Source organism: Sus scrofa, chromosome 4, assembly GCF_054392235.1.
Source record: "Sus scrofa isolate SSC_HxYL_T2T_F1_AM1 chromosome 4, Sscrofa_HxYL_maternal_Yorkshire_Landrace_v2.0, whole genome shotgun sequence".
Taxonomy (NCBI): domain Eukaryota; kingdom Metazoa; phylum Chordata; class Mammalia; order Artiodactyla; family Suidae; genus Sus; species Sus scrofa.
Window position 1 is genome coordinate 82,103,664 of NC_139386.1, and position 23,565 is coordinate 82,127,228.

The following is a 23,565-nucleotide window of genomic DNA, read 5'->3' on the forward strand; positions in this document are numbered from 1 at the left end:
GGGACTCACTTGGTCGGGTCTGACTCTCGGACACGTGTCCCGGGACGTCCCCCTCTGCGATCCCATCCTCTCCCGCTCAGGAACCGTCTCCTCTGCTGGGTTGCTGTAGCCTCTCTTCCCTTGAGTTGATCAGCATGTACATTTTCAAAAGCCAGCAGTTTGCACTGAGCACCGAGGCCCCTGCTTGGGGGAAGGTACAGCTTCCATGCATTGAACGGTGGTAGGTTGAAGAGGGAGCCAAGTGTGTGGGGGGGTGCAGCATGTGGGGCAGAGTCCAGACAGAGGGGCAGGTGCCGGTGCCCCAGTCCTTGTGTAAAACATTCACTCCTGCTCAGTTTCCTGTCCCCCCCTCCCTGCCACATGGAGAAGGTGGGCCTTCGAGAAACCTCCTCGTGTCTTTCCGACATAGGAATTCCTGTGTCTGGATGGACATGAGAATTCAATGTAAAAAAAATTCTGAGAAGTTAAAAAAAAGAGGAGGTTGAAGAGGGGCTTGTACTTTGGTTTGTTTTTTATACATTTTATCGGGGTAGGGTTGAGTTACACTGTCGGATCAGCCTCAGGTGCACAGCGGAGTGAATCAGCTCTAATCCCATGTCCCTTTCCCCGCACAGGTTATTCCAGAGCAGAGCGTGGCCTTCCCTCTGCTGGACACCAGGTCCTTGTTAGTCGTTTGCTTGTGCAGAGTGCTGTGTATGTGCTAATCCCATCTTCCCAGTTTATTGCCCCCCCTGAGTCCCCCCTTTGGTTTTGAAATCTGTGAGGCTGTTTCTGTCTTATAGATAAGAGCCCGCTGGGCTGAGTGTGCAGAGAAGGGGAGGGGAGGCCGGACTCGAGACATGAGATCTGGGGCGGCAGCGGGGGAGGGGGGGGAGGTTATGGCTAAAGAAGCTTTTGATGACATTTTTCTGTATGTTTTGCAGCCACCTCCCTCCCCCTCGACCCCTGGCTTCCCCATCTGCTTTGTGAAGTTTTTCTAAAAGCATTTTTTTTTTTAATGTTAAGAAGATTGGAGTAGGGAAGGCTAATATGGCAAGACCCAAACTCAGATGCCTATGCAGGGAGATCTGGGTAGGTGGAAGCAACGGGAATTGCTGGCGGGATGGCTGTTGGGGGGAGAGAGGACCCCAGGGATGCCGTCCATGTTCTGGCTGGACAGTGATGCTCTCCCATGAGATTGGAGGAGGGCTGGTGGCTTAGGGACACTATGAGGGGACCCCACCAGCCTTGATGGTGAGCAGGAAAACCGTGTGATTGCTGAGGGTTCATTCAGGTTTTTTGGCAGGAGCCTGTGACCTCTGTTCTGAAGTGGGGAGAGGTAGGGACCCAGGGATGCGTGTGTGAGTGTGTGTTAGACAAGGAGTGTTACTAACAGTTCCTGAAAAAGTTTTAATTTCCTTTAAATGTGTAAAATGAGTATCCTGTTGGGTGTGATTTTTTTGCATGTTGAAATAACAGGTTTTTTTCTAGAAGAACACATAGAGATGTTTCACATGGTAAGTCAATGGGCAATAGAATTTACAAACTGAAATGCCTTTTTTTTATTACTCAATGAATTTATTACATTTATAGTTGTACAATGATCATCACAGTCCAATTTTATAGGATTTCCATCCCACACCCCCAGTGCATCCCCCCCACCCCCCCCCAAACTGTCTCCTTTGGGGACCATAAGTCTCGAAATGCCTTTTTTTTTTTTTTTTTTTGACCACAGCATGCAGCAGCTTGGTGTGCGATCTCAGTTCCCAGACCAGGGACTGAACCTGGGCTGCGGAAGTGAAAGTGCCCCATCCTCTAACCACCAGCCCCCCCGGGAACTCCCTGAAGTGCATTTTGTAGGGGGCTGTCAGGCTGCCCTGAGGGACTCCCTGCCCGGGTCGCAGGTCTTGAAAGGCCTCTGTCCCAGCTCTGGGCAGCATTGGCGTGTTTTCCAAAAAGAGCAGAGAAGGGGACATTATCCTTAACAATATCAACATATGTCTGCACAGAAAGCTGGCCCTGAGAGGGGACAGAAAGTGGGGCTTCGGGGCCCACGGGAGGGCCAGCGGCTGCTCAGAACTCTGCCACCCAAAGTCAGTTCCATGTCAGAATATATCTGTCCTACTAAGACCATTAATTCCCCATTAGAATTGTTTCCTCCAATCACAGCAAGATCCTGTCTGTTTTTGTCTTTTTAGGGCCACACCCGTAGCATATGGAGGTTCCCAGGCTAGGAGTTGAATCTGAGCTGCAGCTGCCAGCCTATACCACAGCCACAGCAACACCGATCCTTAACCCACTGAGCGAGGCCAGGGATCGAACCCACATCCTTGTGGACACTGTGTCGGTTTCTTAACCCCCTGAGCCACAGCAGGAACTCCTGTCCATTTTTAAACTCCAAGAAGGCGTCTCACTTGCTAATTACCAGCCACATCTTTCCTTTCCAGGCAGAGTGACCTCTCATCCTTGAAGAACCTTCCCTCACCTGTGCCCCCACCTCCACCTGCACCCCCACCTCCACCCCATCACCACCTGTACCTCCACCTCCATCTGCACCCCCACCACCTGTGCCCTCACCTCCACCCCATTACCACCTGTACCCCCACCTCCATCGGCACCCCCACCACCTGCGCCCCCACCTCCCCCCACCACCACCTGCACCTCCACCTACACCCCACCACCACCTGCGTTTTCTCACACTTTGTCATCTTCTCACACTAAAAATGCCCTTGGCTCACTGTGTCTGTTTGCCTCCCTTGCCTGCGATGGGGCAGTTGGTGGCTAGGTTTTGCAGTTCTTCCAAACTCTCACCTCTTGTTTAGCAGGGTGATTTGCACTCTTGGAGTTAAAGAAACATTTGTGAGTTCAGGGCTGGGAGAGGAGGTGCCGAACAGGGTCCCGGCTAGGGGGAGGGACCCTGGCACCTCCTGGGAGGGAGCCGGCCGCTGGCTGGCTGGGGAAGGCACCAAAGGTGGACCAGCCATGTTCACAGTAGGCGAAAGGCCGGTCTGGGTGCATGCATGTCTTCTATAAATAAAAGGGCCTCATTCACAGGGCAGCAGAGAGAGGCAGAAGCAACAGGTGCTGAAGATGAATAGAGCGCTGGAGCCCGGCCTAGATCCTGCTTCTTCCTGTTCTAGCAACGGCCTCTGCCTGCGTGCAATTTTTACTCTTCAGTACCATCTGCACCTGTGGCCTTTGGACCTGGTGGTTGTGACAGATGGGCCGGGCCAGCCTCATGCCCTTAGCGGGCAGCTCTCCTTCTGTGTCTCTGCTCATGGTGCCTGGGGCCCCGTGGGCATGCGTGTCTGTGGCCACTGCTCAGCGGCTGCCCATGGGGCCAGGGCTCCCGAGTTGAGCCCACTGTGGCCACCAGTTCTCTTTCCCACCAGGTCACGGCCTCTCAGAATCTAGTGCTCACAGCAGGCAAAAGGATGGGGTGGGGGCCTTCCCCTCAAATGTCAGAGCTGGACACCTTTCTACCATTTTTTCAGGCTTTTTCTTGCAGTTGTGATTTTAAGAGATTTCCTGGTTATTTTGTTTTCCTTTTAACGAAGGTCTAAATGCACTGGGTAAGCGGACATGGTGGGGGGGGTGCCTTGGTTTTCTTCAAAGATGGAGCAACATGTGTAGAGGGTGTGTTTGGGACTTTCATAGGGAGTTTCCCCTGCTGGCATCTTTGCTTTGCCTCCTAACACGCTGGGAAGTCGGGTTTTAGCTCGGCACAAAGCAGGTGTTTGCCTGGGGGACGAGGGGACAGTCATGAAGGGAGGGCTCCCACCTTGACGCTGAGGTGCCTAGAAAAAAGGCCAATGTCAGGGTTTAAACGTCACCCGTCCCCATCCTGACATCCTGCACAGCACCAGGCCTGCCCGTTTTAGACCATCATTTGTCTCCTCTACGACGCACACGTTCAGCACCTGTCTGTCGCCCAGAGAGAGCACTCTGTCTGGAAAGACAGGCCAGGGAGGTATGTCTGGTTCTGTGTCACTGCGCCACAGGCAGGCGGGGGACATTTCCATTGTCTTGGCCAGTTCTGCCGAGACCTCCTCGCCCCAGGTGCACACCCAGACAGGAGGCGTTTGTAGGGTGTGAAGTTCGCCTGCACCCTTGATTTCTCCCATCCCAGCCTAGTTGTATCCCGCCACTCACAAGACCTCATCACCACCTGTCCAAGGAAAGATCTGTGCCTGCACACCTGCCGTGCTGGGTCCTCCCCGCACCTGCTGTGCAGGGTTCTCCTCGCACCTGCTGTGCTGGGTCCTCCTGGCCCTGATCCCATTCTCTGTCCTTTGGCTGCACTGTCCACATGGCCCAGAGTGCTCCAAGCGGGAGGGAGTGGCCTTGCTATTCGGTCGCTTGGCCCTGTTGTTGTTGGACATTTCCATTGCCTGCAGATTTTCTGTGATAAAGATGGTGAGTGTTTTTGCATATCTTCATCTACATTTTGGGTTCTTCCTGCACCATCGCATCCCAGGCGTGCATTTCTGGGGCAGAGGGTGTGATGACCCAGGATGCTCTCGAGCCTCAGGGGAGGGGCTGAGCTCTGAGGCCCCTTTCCTAGGATGTAGCTGACAGTGACAGGCTTTCCTATTTGGGTAGGAAAGCTCTCTGCAGCACCCTGGACAGGGCCTTCAGCAGGCATGGGAGCACCTGCAGCTATAGGACTGGGCTTCCTTCAGTGAACCAAGTGCAAATCATGTTTGCAGGTTTGCTTCCTTGCATTAGTTTTGGGGGGAGGGAGATTGTGCTTTAACACACAAGCTGGGAAACGTCCCGATTCCTGCATCGTTTATAGGTGAGCCTCGTGAGAGGGCCAGGGAGCAGGAGAAGCCTGGCAGAGTGGGAGGCCCTGGGGTTCTGGCCTGGAACTTATCTTCATAGCTGTGCTAGCCATGCACAGAGCCGCAGTGGCCAGCTGTGCATTTCTCCGGCATGATGGGGTTTTATGAGAAAACCAGTTCATCTCTGCCAGCTTCTACCTACAGGTTTATTCTGTCTTTCCAGTTTAATCTGGCCAACGAGCAGCCTAGATGTGAATTATTTATAGTTAACCTCACTTTTTAAAATTGAAGTATAATTGATTTTTATAGATTATACTCCATTTAAAGTTATTGCAAACATTGGCTCTGTTCCCTGTGCTGTATGATGTATGTTGTAGCTTATTTATTTTTTTATTTTATATTAGGAGTTTATATCTCTGAATCCCTTAACCATATTTGCCCCTCCTTCTCCCCTCTCCCCACTGACAACCACTAGTTTGTTCTCTGTTTTGTTATATTCATTCATTTTATTTTTTAGATGTAAGTGATAACAGTATTTGTCTTTATCTGACTTATTTCTTTAAGTATAAGATGGACCTGTAGGTCCATCCATGTCATCGCAAATGGCAAAATTCCATTCTTTTTTATGGCTGAATAGTATTCCATTGTATATATGTACCACATCTTCTTCATCCGTTCCTGTGTGAATGGACACTTAGATTGCTTTCACATCTGGGCTATTGTGACTAGTGCTGCTATGAACATTGGGGTGCATGTATCTTTTCAAATTAGTGTTTTTGTTTTTTCCAGATATATGCCTAGGAGTGGGATTGCTGGATCATATGGTTGTTCTATTTTCAGGTTTTTTTAGGAAATTGTATACTGTTTTCCACAGTGGCTACATTAATCCTTTTTTTCCACGTCTTCACCAACACTTGTTATTTGTAGACTTTGATGATGGCCCTTCTGACAGGCGTGAGGTGATTCCTCATCATGGCTTTGATTTGCATTTCTCTGATGATTATTGATGTTGAGTAGCTTTTCATGTGCCTGTTGGCCATCTGTACATATTCTTTGGAAAATGTCTTTTCAGGTCTTCTGCCCTTTTTAAACTGTTTCATTTATTTTTTTCTTTTCAGGGCAGAGCCCATGGCATATGGAGGTTCCCAGGCTAGGGGTCTGATTGGAGCTGCAGCTTCCGGCCTACACCACAGCCACAGAAACACCGGATCTGAGCCACACCTGCAAATACACCACAGCTCACGGCAATGCTGGATCCTTAGCCCACTGAGTGAGGCCAGGGATTGACCCTGCATTGTCATGAATACTAGTCGGGTTCGTTACCACTGAGCCACAACAGGAACTCCGGGTTGTTTGCTTTTTTGAAAGGAATTGTATGACCTATTTATGTGTTTTGTATATTAACCCCTTATCAGTCATATCACTTGCAAATATTTTTTTCCCACTGGATACAGTTAACCTCTCTGAGTCTCACTTTTCTATCGTTAAATGGGTGAAGGGTTATGGGGAAGATTTAATGTAATAACTTATCCAGTGTAAGGTGTAAGCACTAATAACAGGGAGTTTCTCTTCAAATGAACTAGCTGAGTGTAAGTGCAGTTTCTCTCATATTCTCCCGCAGTTCCAAGTGTGTTTCCTGACACGCTGCTCACAGTCCCTTCACAATGCAAAGGGGCTGGTGGCATGATCTGTATTGGTAAGGGCTCTGGTGGTGGAGATATAGACACACACACACACACACACACACACACACACACACACGCACACGTAAAACCAGGGCACATAGGAGAGATGAGAGGTTTTGCAGGAGGAGTGTGAACATGCAAAAGTTTTTTTTAAAAAAAAACCATTAAAATTACATTTGGGGATGGAGTTCCCGTCGACGTGGCACAGTGGTTAACGAATCCGACTAGGAACCATGAGGTTATGGGTTCGGTCCCTGCCCTTGCTCAGTGGGTTAACGATCTGGTGTTGCCTTGAGCTGTGGTGTAGGTCGCACGCAGCGCGGCTCGGATCCCGCGTTGCTGTGGCTCTGGCGTAGGCCGGGGGCTACAGCTCCGATTCGACCCCTAGCCTGGGAACCTCCATATGCCACGGGAGCAGGCCAAAGAAATAGCAAAAAGACAAAAAAAAATTACATTTGGGGAAAGGCAGGTTGGAGAGGCCCCCACTTAGTCACTGAAGAAGCTTAGGCTCTGGACAGATGGTCAGAAGGACAGAGGAGCCGGAGCCTTGCAGACATGGAGATGACGTGGGTTAAGGTGTGTAGGTATGAAAGGGAATGCCTGCCTGGCCAGGGAATATTAAGGGGGCAGGTATGCCATTGTGTGTGTGTGTGTGTGTGTGTGTGTGCGTGCGTGCGTGCACGCACACACACACACACACACACACACACACACATACTGGGCAGATGGGTGCAGTGGGAAGTTGGGGGGCGATGAGGTGGGAAGGGGAATTGCAGCCAGAGATCATGGAGCTCCCTGACTGCCTTGCTCCTGAACATGATCTAGAAATTGTCGGATAAGATACTAGGAATATAACATCCAGGAGGCATGTAGAGTTACTGCTCCTAAAATCAAGACTTTGATTCCTGCAAGAGAGAACGGGGTTGGAACATCAGTTTCCAGGAAATAGAAATGAGTAGTAACGAGTCCCTTGCATGCAGCTTTCAACCTTATGATCCCACTTAATGTTTCTAAAAATTCAGTCCTGATTTGTAAACTTGATGTATCTGAAGGGGAGGTGTGCCCAGCACGTCAAGCATGGGATAAAGGCTCATTTCTGTTGTTGACAGTGGTTAAAGGTTACACATCATCCCGGTGAGAGCAGCCATCGATGTCTTTTTAGATCTTTTTATGTGTTGACATATTTAGCAGAGCATGGGGAGAACTTTTAAAATGTTTCCTTCTGTGTGTTCTTCCTGGAGAAGGAGCCAGGAAAATGCTGGGAGTCACAGGGTCGTTCCTCTGGGTGGCTCACGGCCGCGCATCCTGAGCCGCCCTCTCCTGAGGCCCTGTGACATGGCCACGAGGAGGTGAAGCCCCAGCCTGACCTGCAAGTCTCCCTTTAAGCCACTCCTCCCTTCGAGCTTGAACAAGGGTGAACGTTAAGTGGCCACCTCTGGGTCACTGGTCCGGAAGAGAACACGGACTTTGCAATGGGGGGCTTTGCTGGAACTCGGGTCCTTAGTGTTACCCACGAGCGTGATGATCACTTTGCTCAGGGGCCTCTTGTGGGGGGCTGTGTCCCCAGGGGGGGTCCCTAGGTGTGTCCCCAGGGGTGTCCCCTGCACTCCCCTCTCCCGGTGGCTCTGTGCCAGACCTCGGGATCTGAGCATTTACCAGCTTTTCTTTCCTGCAAACTCTCCTGTTCTCTATCCCTACCAAAATAATGATGATGATGATGACGATAATAATAATAATAATACAGGGTAAGAAGGTTTCCCTGGAGGAGAGTGTCTCCCTCCTGCCCCCCCCCCCCCCCCCCCCCCGAGCAGACAAGACTCACGATTGTTTCCCTGCTGGGGAACCTTCCCCTCTGCCTTTCTCCCTTTCCTTCCCTCCTCTCTCTCTCGCCTCAGTGTCTTGGGACAAGACGTTTTGTGTCTCAGTGATTCCAAGCAAATGAGCTGCTCTGCCACACAAAAAATAAAAATAAAGAGTGAAATGCCTCGACACACTACAAAGGACATTCCTTGCCTTCAAGATTAAGCCGCAAGGTTTCCTTGAGCTCCGTGCTTCATGTCTGACCGTCCCACCACTTAACTCGATGATAACAGGGTGTTTCTATTTTCTGCTTTTTTTGCCAGTAAACCCTATCTGTACTAAACCAGGGCCGCGTTTCCGTGAGGATGAAGCAGGAGGCTGCCCTCTGCCATCCAAACGCGCCTCTAGCCCTATTTATGTCTGAGCCGCTTTGTACTGGGCGCAGACAGCCGGCGTGTTGTGCAGCTTTGTGGCTACATCACACGGTCCTGGTAATCTGATAGAGGCTTAAATGGATGGGCGCCTCTGCCAGTTTTGAGAGCCGGAGGTTCGGGGCTTTGAAAGGAAGAAACGGCAAACAATCCCCAAATCAGAATCTCTAAATGCTATTTAATCGCAACGCCCTAGGAAACATCAAAGTTTCAGCAGAGATGACTGGGGTGAATCCATAACTTTTTTGGTATCTTTAAAAAAATGCAAAGTATAGCTCTCAGAATTTACTTAGTATGTTCATAAGATTGTATTACTTTGAATTTCATGAATTTTTTTTCAGGGAGAAGGCAGGGCTAATGAGCTCTTTAGACCTGACCAATGTGCTTTGCGTGTAACGGGCTTGGAACATAGTATCACCAGCTGGGAAGGCAGTTCAAGAAAGATTTAAGAAAATGCTTACAGGTTGGCCTCAGATGGGAGAATGCTCGTCCTGATTAGCAAGAACACATACTAATAACACCCAGTGCTCAATATTAATTGATTACATTCCAGGATCTGGTACAATCTGCCCAGCAGAGTATGATAATTATTAACGGAATGAGTTATTATGTTGCAGTTATGAGCGGAATCCAAGAATCTTTGCTTTGGGGGGATGGCACAAGACAACACGGCCAGTTTAGAGTATGTGTGGTGTGTACCTATAATAGGCTGCACGAGAGGCTGTTTGATAGACACCAATCCATTTGTACATCTTTTCAGTAGTTGTGAAGTATTTGCTAAGTCCTGGGAGGCAGGTGGTGAAAGTGAAGACCCCTCCTTTCCAGGGGTGTCTGTCTAGTTTGAGAGGCAGAGCTACACAGAACACAGCAGAGAGACACACGAGAGGCAGGCAAACAAGCCCTGTGTTCTGCACCGCATGTGCACCATGCCTGCTGGCGGGAAGAGTCTGGAGCCATCTGATAAGGAGGGGAGGACTCCGTTAGCTGGGACAGGTTCCAGAAGTACGTGAGGTGTGCTCATTTCCTAACCCACAGGTGCATTCGGCTGCCTCCCTCTGTTCTGCCCCATTTACACTCCCCCCCGCCCCCAAACTGCTGGGCAAAGACGATGAGACAGAGGAGACCACATCACTAACGATTAGAGAAATGCAAATCCAAACTACAATGAGGTACCCCCTCACGCCTGTCAGAATAGCCATCATCAAATAGTCTGCAAATGACAAATGCTGGATGGAGAGGGTGTGGAGACAAGGGAGCCCTCCTTCCCTGTTGGTGGGAATGTGAATTGGTGCAAACACTGTGGAGGTTCCCCAGAAAACTAAATAGAGAACTACCATGTGATCCAGCAGTCCCACTCCTGGGCATGCATCCGGACAAAACCACAATTCAAAAAGACACATGCACCTCTATGTTCATTGCAGCACTATTTACTGTAGCCAGGATGTGGAACCACCTAAATGTGCATTGACAGATGAATAGATAAAGAAGATGTGGCACCTATAAAGGATGGAATATTATTCAGCCTTAAAAAATGAAATAAAGCCATTTGAAGCAACATGGATGCAACTAGAGATTATCATACTAAGTGAAGTCAGTCAGAAAGAGAAAGATAGATGCCATTTGAGATCACGTATATGTGGAATCTAAAATATGGCACCAGTGAACTTATTTATATAGTACAGAAACAGACTCACAGATTTTGGAAACAAACTTGTGGTTACCAAAGGGGAAAGGGGTGGGGAGGGATAAATGAGTTTGGGATGAACCTATACACACAGCTCCATATGGAAGAGAGAATCCACAGGGACAGCTGGCAGCACAGGGACTGCGTGCGCTGTTCTGTAATCACCTGTGACGGAGGAGTGGGCTGGGCTTCCCAGGGAGCCTGCAGGTTGTCTGTGCTCCCCAGAGGGCAGGCAAGGTCCGAGGAGACAGATGCTGTGGCTGTGTGGTCAGTCTGTGAGCTGCCCAGGGCCGCTGTGTGAAGTACCGCACCGGGGCTTACGGTGATGGAATTTAATTCTCTCACAGCCCAGGGCTAAGAGGTCTGGGGTCAGGTCTCAGCGGGTTCTTTCCATCGGGGACTCTGAGGGGGAGTCTGTGCCCTGCCTGTCCTGGTTTCAGTGCTTGGTGCTGACCCTCAGCATCTGCTAGCTTGTAGGTACTCTCCCTGCCTCCATTGTCACATGGCCTTCTCTCCATGCCTGCGTCTGTCCCCTTCTAAGGACACCAGTCCTCCTGGACTTATGCGGGACCCTTATTGCAACATGGCCTCATCTGAACAGAGGTTGTACTTCCAGACAAGGCCATGTTCACAGGTTCTGGGTCCATGTGAGGTTGGGGGAGACACTCCCCGACCCAGTACATGGCCTCTGAGGGTCCCTTTGAATGCTGGCATTTTCTCAGTGAGGTAGGAGTGAGGCCACCAGCTGGGACTGAGGCAGGTGAGGGGGTATTTGGAGATGGTGAGGAGAGGTGGGCGCGACGACTGGTTGTTGAATTCAGCGGGAGCCCAGTGAGCAGGGCTGTGTCTAACCGCCCTCAGCCACATGGAGGCAGTGGCAGGAGGTTCAGGATGGGTTTGGATCAGGGGCAGGAAGGTTCAGGGTGGGTCTAGATCAGGGGCCTGAAGGTTTAGGGTGGATGGAATTGGGTGGTTTTGCCAAACAAATCCAACAAAATGAGGGAAAAGCAAGAGAGTGGGCCGTATATCTAAGGGCTTTGTTGGACTAATTGACCCTGGAACTTGATGTAGGGAAGGAGGAGCCTGAAGACATCGGGATGCTGGGGTTCCTGGAGCGGGGAGACGCGGAAGGTGGGTGGGGTGCTGGGGAGGGGACGGCAGCTAGTCAGGCACCGACGAACGTGGCTGTGGGTGCGGGGGAGTCACTGCTCCTGACTTTGCCGGGCTGGGGGTGGTGGCTGCCAGCAAAGGTGGGTGACAGGGTCATGGGAGCAGAGGACTCAAGGAGGAAGCAGGGGTACGTGTGCTGACATCAACAAAAATCAGGCAGGTGTGATGGTCTTAGTGACTGGAAGCCAAGAGCTAAACCTTCTGGAAATGAAGGGAAGTGATTTGGAGCTGGTAGGTATAAGAGTGGAACCAAAGGTGGCCGTGATGCGATTGGATATCATGAACTGGAAGGGGTGGCTTTGGGGAGGGGCAGACTCATGCTGGGAAGCGACAGAGGGGGCCCCCAGTGGGGGGGGGGGCTGCTGTGTGCTGCTCCCCTCCTCCCCACGCGGAGCAGTGCTGCTGCAGGTGGGCAGGGAGAACCCACCTGGCCCGCTCGCTGTGTCCCTGTCCCCAGCCTCTCCAGGGCCCACGACCCCAGGCCCGGCTCTCCCCAGGGAGGAACCAGCCCCACCACCCTTTCCCTGGAGTTCCCTTTTATTCTCTTAATGACTCGTTTTGAAACAATTCCAGTGAACATTGTGCCACAAACACTTATGTGCCTGCCCCCCAGCTGGAGAATTTTAAAGCATATCATGCCACAGCCTTCAGCATGCGTCTCAAGAAAAGGACATTTTCTTGCAGAATTACAGTGGCAGGATCACACCTCAGATCAACACAATGCCTTGACAGCATCTATTGCTTGCTATCTTTCCTCCACATGCATGATTTGTCACACCTGGAGGCTGGATGGCTTCAGTGAATGTTCAGCAATAACCTGATGCCCATGACGGTCAGGGGGATGGGTTTCCCTCAAATAGTATATTTTTATTTGACACTTTGTGGTCATTTTCTATATGCCAGGAGTTATCCTCAGAACTTTTATAGGAATCAGCTTTTTATTTTTATTTTCTTTTCACGGCCGCACTGGCAGCATATGGAAGTTCCCAGGCTAGGGGTCGAATGGGAGCTGCAACTGCTGGCCTACACCACAGCCACAGCAATGTGGGATCCGAGCCACATCTGTGACCTACACCCCAGCTATGGCAACGCCAGATCCTTAACCCACTGAATGAGGCCAGGGATTGAACCTGTGTCCTCATGGACACTATGTCAGGTCCTTAACCTGCTGAGCCACCAAGGGGACTCCTGGATTAGCTTTTTAAATGCTCTCAGTATTATTGTGGGGTTGATGCTATTTTCACCCTCCTTTGGCCTGGGAAGCTGGGAGTTCAGAACCCCATGGCTCGTGGGCAGAGGTGGAGGTGACATGGGTGTGGGTGGGATGTGTGGCCCCTGAGAGTGGAGAGCGTAGGCTTGAGTCCCATCTGAACAGCAAGGTGACGATGGAGCCTGCGATTTCTTTGTGAATGTGCTGAGGTAATACACATATAAAGCGAGGGGGCACAGACGTGTTGGCTCTTTTGCATTAGGATTTTAATCCACTTTTGTGGACTCCAGAGGCTGTGCGTGACCCTAGTATAAAAATATACTGTATTTGGTAAATTAAGACATAGAGATAAGTTCTTTTTTTTTTTTTAGATGTGACTGGATCAATTTACTTAGCTTATCACAGAGGGAAAAAATTCAAGAGGTGATTTATATGGATAGAAAAGTAGGCTGCGTGGCCACGGACAGCCTCTGAGTCCCCCAGGGGAAGGGGTGGGGCTGCTGGTAAGAAGCCCCTGGGACACTCAGCCTGGACCCAGGAGCTTGCTGCTAGGATTGTGATCCTTCAGTAATACCAGAGTTCAGCTTCATCACCTGCAAACTCCTAGCAAAGTTTGTCTAAGAAGTTCTGGAAAAGCTTAAATTTGCACAGATGTCTATGTCACAAGACGAGGAGAGGCCATACCTCTGGGTAAGTCATGGGACGTGGTCGACTGTGGTTGCCCCTCTAAGGGCTCATGTAAGAAAGCAGGTATGGGGCACACACACACTCATGAGTACACACACACACTCACACCCATGCACTCGCTCATCGATACACTCATGTACACACAGTCATGCATGCACACACTCTCATGCACACAACTGAGCACACAGCGCATGCACTCATGCAACACATATGTGCACACACTCATGCACACTTATATGCACACACACACAACCATGCACACACACACACGAGCACACATTCACTCATACACACACACACACACACACATACACCTAGTAAGCATCCTAACCAAAGGCCTTGTGCCTCACCCCCTTGTCCGTTTCTGGGCTCAGGCCACGTGGGCTCCTCATGTGCCCTCCTCCTGGTCAGAGCCAGGCACCCTCCGCTGGCTGCAGGCACCTCCCATCCCTGCCCTGAGCAGCAGCAGCGCTAACCATCTCTCACGGCCCCAATTCCCATCTGAGCCATGCTGCTCCCGTGGCTGCGGCTTCGCTTCCGCTGTGGTTCACATCGAGGGCCGGTCTACCAGCTGACCCGCAGGAGGGGGCCTGTGCTGAGTGGGGTCTGAGGTCTGCACTGGCCTGCGAGGCCGGTGTCATCCTGGCTGGCATGGCCACATTCTACCCCGGAGGCACAGAGGGAGCCTCCAGGACATGTGTAGGTGACTGTGAAAATAGACCAAGGAGCATTTTTCATGAACTTCATGAGAATGAATTTAGCCCTTGCTCAGGATGATGGTTATTTTTAAAAATTATTATCTCACCTTCGATAGCCACACGCTTAATGAATTAATATCCAGTTCAATTCGTGTTGGGTGATTGGAATCAATACATTTCTATTTTCTATCTTTGGCCGAGTTCCTTTTTTTCATTCCCTTTTTACGGCATTTTAAATGTTGAACGGGGGATGAGCAGAATTCCATATTGTTTGCCATATGTATTAGTTATAGGTTTGGCATCTGTAATGGAGATTTACAAAAAACAGTGATTTAAACAAGATAGAAGTGTGCTTCTCTCTCATTTAACGGTCGGCATGAGGGGGCTCGTCTGTCCTCAGAATCCTCTTGCTCCTGGTGCAGTGCTGTGCCCTCATCGGCCTGGCCCCAGAGGCTTTCAGTGTGCCTGGCTTCTGCCGCCCGCCTTAGAGGAAGGGGAGTAGGTGGGAAGGAGGAGAGAGTCTCTGGGAACATCCTGACTTGGAAATGACCCACCGCTGCTCCTGCGTCTGGCCACAACTTAGTAACCAGCTCACAGCTCACTGGGAGGGAGGCTGGAACATGGTTCCCTGGAACCCCTGTGGTTAAAATTCAGGGGTTCTAGGGTGATAATGATAGGGGAGTATTGATTTGGGGGGCGACTGGCAATTTCTGCCCCAGCGGAGAAGCAGAGCTCCTTCTATCTAGTCTCTGATGGGTATTTATTTATTTTATGGTTTTTTTTTTTTTTTTTTGGCTTTGTGTATTTTCTAGGGCTGCACCTGCGGCATATGGAGGTTCCCAGGCTAGGGGTCTAATTGGAGCTACAGCTGCCGGCCTACGCCACAGCCACAGCAACTCAGGATCTGAGCTGTGTCTGAGACCTACACCACAGCTCACGGCAACGCCAGATCCTCCACCCACTGATCGAGGCCAGGGATCGAACCCGAAACCTCATGGTTCCTAGTCAGATTCGTTCATCACTGAGCCATGACGGGAACTCCCGAGGGGTATTTACATTCAGTTATGCATCTCTCTCCCTGGTGTTGGATCATGAGAATGTCTTCCTCTTCTTGGTAACTGGTGGTCACGGAGTCCTGATCGTTCGGCCAAGGACAGCCCTCACTTGTCCTCTTTGCTCTGGGCTGTGGTCTGGGGACCGTTTCTTGGCAGAGGAATAGATGCGAGTGGAAGGGGTGGGTCCGCCAAGGCTGAGGATGCGGAGTGGGCCTGTGCGCCCTGATTCTCGACCCCTCTGGTCATCTGAGCACAGGTGAGGTGAGTGAGGGGCTGCCCCCGGGGGAGCCTGACCCTCGAGTCACCACTGGGTGGTGGGCTGCCCCCTAGCTGAGAACCCCGGCTCGGATTTTTCAGGAGTGGAGCGTAGATGCCCACTAGGTCTCGGCAGGATGTGTTTGGGGTCCCTTAGTGACTGTCGCTCCAGCCCACCCCCTCCCTCTCAAGGTCTCCATTTGCTGCTGTAATCATTGTGCTGTGCAAAGAAGGGATCCACAGGAAACACCAGAATTTTGAATTCTAAGCAGCTGGTGAACATTTTTGGGTTGTAACATTTCTCCAAATTTTGTTGTTATTCACAAATTCTCCATTTGTTTGTGAATTTTGTTCTCTGTCAAAACATTTAAGACTATTTTCCATCTTTTAGAAACTGAACAGCAGTTTTTCTGACACTGGTTTTTCTGACGATAAATAGTTTTTTCCTTCTAATTTGCGTGTTGGGATGAGACACTTAAGGAAAGAATCAACGTGCCCACTGACAGGCAGGGGTTCTCTGTGCCCACTTGCCTCGGCATTTTCCGCAGGAGACGGGCGTCTAACGCATTCTTAGACAGCAAATCTCATGGGGCCAGACCACATTTACCTGCAGGGCAGAATATGTGATCTCAGGCCTTAGAAAATAGAGAGAGAGCCAAGACCTTATCTTAGCATTTAAACTCCCAAGTGCAAGTGATACTGTGATTCTGCAGAAACACTAGCTCAGGTATCTTCTCAATAAGCTTCTCTAGGCTACTAATTTATGCAAGTTCATCAAAGGGTTTCCAAAGTCAAGAAAACATTGCAGTCTTTTGTTTTCCTCCTCCAGAGCTGGGTTCCAGTGGGGTTTAGAATCACAAACCGGGAAACAGGAGGCGCCAGTGGCTGATGGCTCAAGCACCATATCTTAATGGTCATTCCCTTGCTCCAAAGGCTACTAGTTTGGTAAGATTTTTAAAACTTACTCCTTAACTTCAACTACTAGTTGCACTGAAAAAAAACAAAAAAGCTTAGGAGAGGCGGCCAAATACTAATTGGTCTATAGGTCACACAATCATTGCCCCTCCTTTTCCTTGGTTGGATCCTATAATGTTTTTGACGATTCAAATGTGGAATAATGTTCATCACACAAGTTTGGGGGGAAGAAAATTTCAATATATATCAATGACTTTCATGCCCTTTGATCTGGTAGTGATTACAGTTTCTAAATATCTATCCTAAAGATATTGGAAAAAATCAGTTCATTTAATCCACATTTCTTGAGTCTCACATTTTCCTGGTACTTTTTTGGGTCTTAGGGATAGAGGCTAGTGAGTGACACAAAGGTGCTGCTCCCATGGTTCCTTTCCAATAATAAAGTGATGGACAAATCAGGAAATAAAGACAAACAATAAGGAAATATCAGGTAACAACCCTCAATGTCAAAGACAAGAGCGGAGTCAGGAAACCGCCAGTAAAGTGGGGGTCTGGTGCACTGCCTGCATTTACTGAGGGACACTGACGAGGCTTCTTTCAGGAGGGGCTGTAGTCCAGGCGGTTGGAACAGAAATGAGGTTGGGGAGAGAGAAGGGAACCGGATCTCGTCGGCGGGCTTGGCCCAGGTGAGGATGGCAGGTGCCCTCTGAGTGTGATGAGAAGCTGGGGGCCTCTGAGGAGGGGGAGAAGCATGTGTTAGAGAGCCGGCACAGCGTGTCCGCTGTGGAGGGGCACTTGTGCATGGACAGTGCTGGCACTGGGCGGTGAGGACAGCGTGCAGCGGTGAGGCGGAGGAGGGCTGGCCTGGGCAGGTGGGGGAGGTGCTGAGGGACTGGGCTGAGGGACAGATGTGCTCTGGCTATGGTCCTGCGGTGGAGCCCCCGAGTTCAAGTCTTGCCCAGACCTCCTAGAGACAGAAGGATTCTGGACAAGTCCCCCCGCCCCCTGAGTCCCATTTATTTCATCTGGAAAGTGCAAACAGTGATGATTTGTTCAAGGGCATTGCCGCTGACGAGATAATTCATGAAACTCACGTAAAACTGTGCTTGGCACTTAATAAGTATTAAATATTTGCAAACTATTATCTTTATTGCTCTATTACAGTATAGTCATGAAAATAATCTAGGGGTTTTTTAAAAAAGTTTCTGTTTCTGAAAGAATCAAAGAAACTATAAGGAAATTTACTATTGCATACTATGCTTAGAACACTTTTTAGTCTTATAATTTCAGGAGGGACTCTTTTTGCCAGGAACGTCACCATTTTTTTAAACTTTTGTATAGAGTAGGTTCCCAGCTCTTAACTCAATTCCTGGTTTTTACTCTAAGGTGGTACAATCATACCCTCCAGTTTGGGGCTGGTTTGTAGTAACCGAGTGGGAAGAATGAGTCTGTGGAGTCCTGGTTCTGCCTCCACCCTAAGTAAGTTGCTTAGCTTTGCTGAGATTCAAACTAAATTTCTTAACTTTTTTATTTTTATTGAAATGTAGTTGATTTACAATGTTGTGTTAGGTTTAGGTGTACAGCAAAGTGATTCATATGTAAATATATATGAATATTATATATGTGTGTGTATATATATATACAGATATACATACATATTCTTTTTTTACATTCTCTTTCATTGTAGGTTATTCCAAGATACTGAGTATAGTTTCCTGCATTATATAGTAGGTTCTGGTGGGCTATCTATTTTATATAAAGTAGTGTATGTATTTTAAACCCAAACTCCTTGAAATTCAGACTTTACATCTGTAAGATATATAACAATTGGCAGAAGTTGTTGCGGGTGCTCATTATACAGAGAATTTTGTAAATGTTGGGTTTTCTGAGTTTGTGTTCATTCTTCCATCATCACATTTTTCTGCGCATGTGTGAAAAAAATGCCTGAAGGCAGGTTCTACGGGAGTAAATGACACTTGAAGAAATGTAAAGCCGTAGATGCTATAGGTGGAGGATGACAACACTTTGGGACAATTGCATCACCACCACTGCCACAGCCTTGAGAAGAAAAGATCATTAACTCACTTAACAAGCCGTCAAGTGTCTGATGATATCTCTCAACTGAGTGAAAAGTGCCTGTTGGGAGATTTGGTCAGAACGACAACAGAACATTGGAAATGCCTTCCTTTCCTCTTCATGAGTCCATCTGTTACTTCTTTCCGTGTCTGAAGGGCTTCAGCACAAATTGGTGTTTCCAGGTTCTCTTCTGGCACATGAATCAACCATGCACACATGTTTGAACTCAGCAGTCCCGGGAGGGGGGATTTTGAAGGACCTTGGACCCTGGTCCTCAGACTTGGTCGAGCTCACCCAGGAGCAGGGTCCTTCTCCTTTTTTGGTCTTGAGAAATCTTTGATTTCCTCATCCCAGTGTCTTTTTGATCTGGGCCAGGCTACGAGAGCATATGAAGAGAGAGAGGCAAAGGCTAGCAGTTAAAGAAGAAATGGCTGTGTGGAGGGACCATGCAATGACAAGGGTGTATCACCTAATTGTCAATGCGTCTTTGCTTCAGTCCTTGTTTGACAAGCTTAGTGAAGAGTGGAGATTGTCTGCAACTACAGTCGAAAGACCAGGTTCATGTGTTGAATAATAATGTCCACATCGCTGTACAGGTGTGATGAAAGGTGAAGGCTCGACAGAAAGGATGTGATCTCTGAGGCCAACAGCCTGCAGCTTATCAGGATCTTGAAGAAACATGGCAGCCTCTCTCATGTTGTGGCCTTGGCCAATGATCCCTTTAATGCCCCATTTTGCAGAGCAATCTTTGCACGCACATGCTTAAAGCACAGATCAAGACTAGCTCTGCTTTGATTAAACTGGGTCATGGTTGCCATAAAAGTTCTGAAATTACAGAAAAACTACATACACGCACACGAATAATATCCACCATGGTAACTTGTAGAATGAATATTGATATAACCCTAAGGGGAAAAAAGCGCTTGAATTCTTCTGCTTTTCTGGGTTTTAACCAAGCTGAGGGCTGGGAGGGGCCCTTTTTTTGTCTTTCTCATGTAGCTGAGGCTCATCATGTGCTTAGTAAGTGTTGAATGTATGAATGAAAAAGCAATGCTCGCTGAAATGTTAACAAGCAAATTCTGATCTCACCGTAAGAGCAGAGTACCTTGCCAATTTAACCGCAGCACAGTTAAAAATACGGGGCCTGGAGCTGTCCATGGTGGGAGCAATTCAAACCAACCTGATATAATTGTTATTAATGACCAGGCTGAGCATGACACAGAGATAAAAGGAAATAGCTTGGAAGAGAGCCCTAAATAATCCGAAAATGAGCTAATCCACCAGGAAAATGTGGAATCGCTGTCTACACTCTTTAACACACAGCCTCAAAATATACAAAACAAAAGACAGAACATGAACGCAAAGGAGATAGGTCTCACTGTGGGAAAGGAACAGGTGTCTCAGGAACAGACAGGGTCTGGGGTTTCGGGGGAAGAGAAGCTTGGGCTGAGGTGGCGGGTGAGGGTCTTGGTGCCAAAGACAACAAGTGCAAAGATGAGTCTTCATGGTGGTCTGTGTGCTGCTGGCTCCAAGTGCTGGAAGGAACAGCCTGTGCCACCTACCAAATACTTTCAGTCTGAATAACTCAAGTTTAAAGCCGTGCATCAAGGATTGCTTGCATTCCTAGCAAAGCACACAGAAGGGCACTGAAAATTATATTTGCAGAATTCGCAGGGGTGGGGGAATGGGCCACATAGTAACACCCAACAGGAACTGAACTCTTCCTGTGTGTGTGCCAGGCATTGTCCTAAGTATTAACTCACTTAATTCCACAACAATCCTATGTTTATAAGCCAAGATTTCACCAAGGTTGTGGAACTTTATAGATGAGGAAGTGAAGGCAAACAGAAGGTAAGTTTGCCTAATGACACAAACTGATAGGGATGGCATTTGCATGAAGCACCCTGGCCGCAGCAGCTTGGTGTCAGTCAGGTATTTCGTGGTTGACTTGACTTCAGGCAAACCTGCTCGATAACCACGATTTTACCCACTTTTAAGAATATGGTAGCCTGCATTATTTATATTTATGCAATATACCTCCCATACCGACATGGAGATTTAATTCTCAATTGTCTGAGAAATGGCATCACATTATATGGAAAGGACCATTAATGCATCTGCTGATTGGTTTGAACTGACTGGGAAAACATTCCAAATTCATACTCACAACTCAATTGAATAGGCATGAAATAAAATCTGACTTTTATAGTCTTCTTCCTCTTTTGATAAATTAAAAGCTAGGTCTTATTTTCAAAATGCAGAACCAGAATATTGATTCAAAGTGCAAAGAATATAAATAGAATTAACCTAAGACTGAAGCAAAACCTATAGAAAAACCATCTTCAGACCTTTTGGATTTCATCCTAAAAGAAAAGGAAAAAAAAAAAGTGTGAAAGCAACAAATGCTTGGAGTTGCAGAGATGGAAGTAGAGAACTGATCCTTAATCAGTTAAAATGATCACTAATAAGGGAAATCCAGAAATAATATCCCACCTCCCAGCAGGATCCCAAATACCAGCTTTTTTCCATCATGAAAGAATTTATTCTTGAAGATGTTAACTCCTTCATCCTCTTCATCCTCCTAATCCTTTTCTGCGTCGTTTCACTTCTATGCCCAATATTCAGGTTTGAAATTGGGTGAAAAAAGTTTTTAAAAGGCATGGAAATATGCAAAAGAAGTCATCCTGCTTGATGAATTATGGAGAAGTCTCAAAAACATGAACAAAAGGAATTACTTAAATGTCATCCCATTTAAACGGTGGGCTCTCCAGCCTGTGTTTTTCAGTGTGTTGGCAGTGAGTGAACCAAGCGACACGGCCCTGTTTTCCATGTCCTTTCCCTCTCCTCTCCCACTCTCAGCCGCCTTCCAGGACGCCCATATGCCTGGATCAATCTGTTGATTTCGCTAATACTTTCCCATCCCCCTTCAAGACTAGTGAATCATCTTAGACGCTTTGGTATGATCAGACATCAGGACGCTTATTGATTCGATATTGTCTTTTTGTATAACTGCTTCCCCCATCCACTTCTTGCTTCTTCTTTGAAAAGTGAAGGTCAATTAATTTCAGGAGCATACTGGCCAGGAACCATCGATTCTCTATCCAAATAAAGGGAACTGCCTAAGCTTAAAGATATCATGAGAGAGCCTTTTGGGGAAAATATACTGAATGAAATATACCGGGACCAGGACTTGATAAAACACATCACTATCTTATATGCAGTATGTGGTTTTCCATTCAGGAGTATTCAGTGGTTAAAAGAAAACTCGTCATGGAAGGCTTTACAATTTTTCTTTAGAATTCCTCATGCACTTTAAGAAGATTGGAGAAAACACATTTCAGCAGGCTTGGCAGTCACTCAATTTTGTGTGCTCTAAGTTTAGAACCAAACTCAATCTGCCCCCTGTTCAAGTTCTGTTCTGTGCTGGCAAAACACCACTTGCTTTTTTCAGAGGGAGGAGGAAGGCTTTGTAAAAATCGAAAAACTTACCGGACCTTAAACACCTCCTCGACAATTATATTATGCTCAGCTTAGGGAACATTGAATGAAACACATATGGGTGATATTTTCCTTATAACACATGGGTGTAAAATAAATAGAAAAATACATAGCAACACTTATTTGGGGTTTAGCAAAAACTTAATAATGCCTAGAATTTGCCTACCTTTGCTTGCTTTTTCCAAGATGCTCTAGGATTTCCTAGCTCTTATTTCCTTCTTGTCATCACCATCTCCTTTTATATTTTGAGAAAATGTTTGTTTAAATATAGTAATTTTCATGCAGCCTTTGAAATCCAAATATTGCAATATCGTGTTAAGATGCAAAAGCTGAATGTGAAAAGATGTACCATACTCTATATTTAATTACGTAGACCAAATTAAGCAGACACATAAATATTTGAAGCATGCGTGTGCATACACGTGGGCGTGCGCGCGCACGCGCACACCCACACACACACACACTTATAAAAAGTTCAACCTGAAGGAGTTCCCTTGTGGTGCAATGGGTTAAGGATCTGAGATTGTCACTTAAGTGGCACAGGTTCGATCCCTGGCCTGGGAATTTCCACATGCCATGGGCACAACCAAAAAAAATTCAACCTAAGTATTTATATAAATTTCAACTTTAAATTATTTGCATACCAACTCTGAAATCTGTTAAGTAAATTAGGTAGCTATGGGCAAAATAAACTGAAAAGACTGGCAGTTTGAGACAGAGGACTGAGGTATGAACTCTGGCATGAAGTGTCAAGTCACTTAGTTTCTTTGAAACCTTTTCCTTAAGTAAAGAAAGATGGAGTTGGACCTGATAAATTTATTTCTTACATTAATTTTATGTGAGTCAGCAATTCCCACAAGAAGTTGAAAATTACTTGATTTTATGGTTAATAATGCATTTGATTGTCTGTTTGGTGCTCTGTTTTTACCTCAAAGTAGATACAAAGCAAGCTGAATATTCCATGTTAAACAGTTTCAGATGATTTGCTGTGTACTTTTGTCTCTATTAACGCCCATAAGCCATATTTAATGACTGCAATCAAAACGTATGTCAGTGGGATACTTAGAAGTTGCAGCAGTGCTGTCTCCACACCCACACCCTGCTTTATTCTCATAGCGCTGTGTGGTGTCAGAGTTAGGAACATAATCTCTGAAGATTTACTGGTTTAAAATCCTGGCTCTGCCACTTTATAACTACTTGACTTTGGGTAAGTTGTTGTATCTCTCTGGGCCTCTCTCTTTCTATATATTTTTTAATTTGTAAAAAGAAGATAACTTTGTATCATTGGATAGTTCTGAGGATTTCCTGATTTTGTATGAAATCAAAGTGCTCAGAGGAGTGTTTGGTACACAGCAAATGTTCTGCAAATATTCGTCATTTCTTTGCTTTGGTACCCGCCATTGTAGAACGGAGGCCCCGTGAGAGCTGGAGACCAGTCGTCCCTGTGGTCCTGACTGCTTCACCTCCTCCCTTTTGTAAGCTGAAGTGGAGGTCACATGACAAATGTAACATAACAAGTGGTTGATTAGCCTTTTGAAAATGTACGATTCGGTTACATTTAGTTCCTTCACCGTGTTGTGTAACTACCAGCTCTGTCTAGTTGCTTAAATGTCCTTTCTCATGTGGAGGAAGTTTCCT

At 47.5% G+C, this 23,565-nt stretch overlaps 1 protein-coding gene across 20 annotated transcripts in view; it reads left to right on the top strand.

Moving 5' to 3' along the window:
- The window catches only part of ST18 (ST18 C2H2C-type zinc finger transcription factor), a 300,959-nt gene that overhangs the window by 61,198 nt on the left and 216,196 nt on the right, over positions 1 to 23,565 (top strand). For 6 of the 20 annotated variants that reach the window (XM_085022393.1, XM_085022392.1, XM_085022388.1 and 3 more), the window contains exon 3: positions 16,268 to 16,383. The exons of the other annotated variants lie outside the window; for them this stretch is intronic. The gene's annotated coding sequence lies outside the window, so the exon portion shown is untranslated. The remainder of the gene's footprint in view (positions 1 to 16,267; positions 16,384 to 23,565) is intronic. 20 annotated transcript variants of the gene reach the window in all.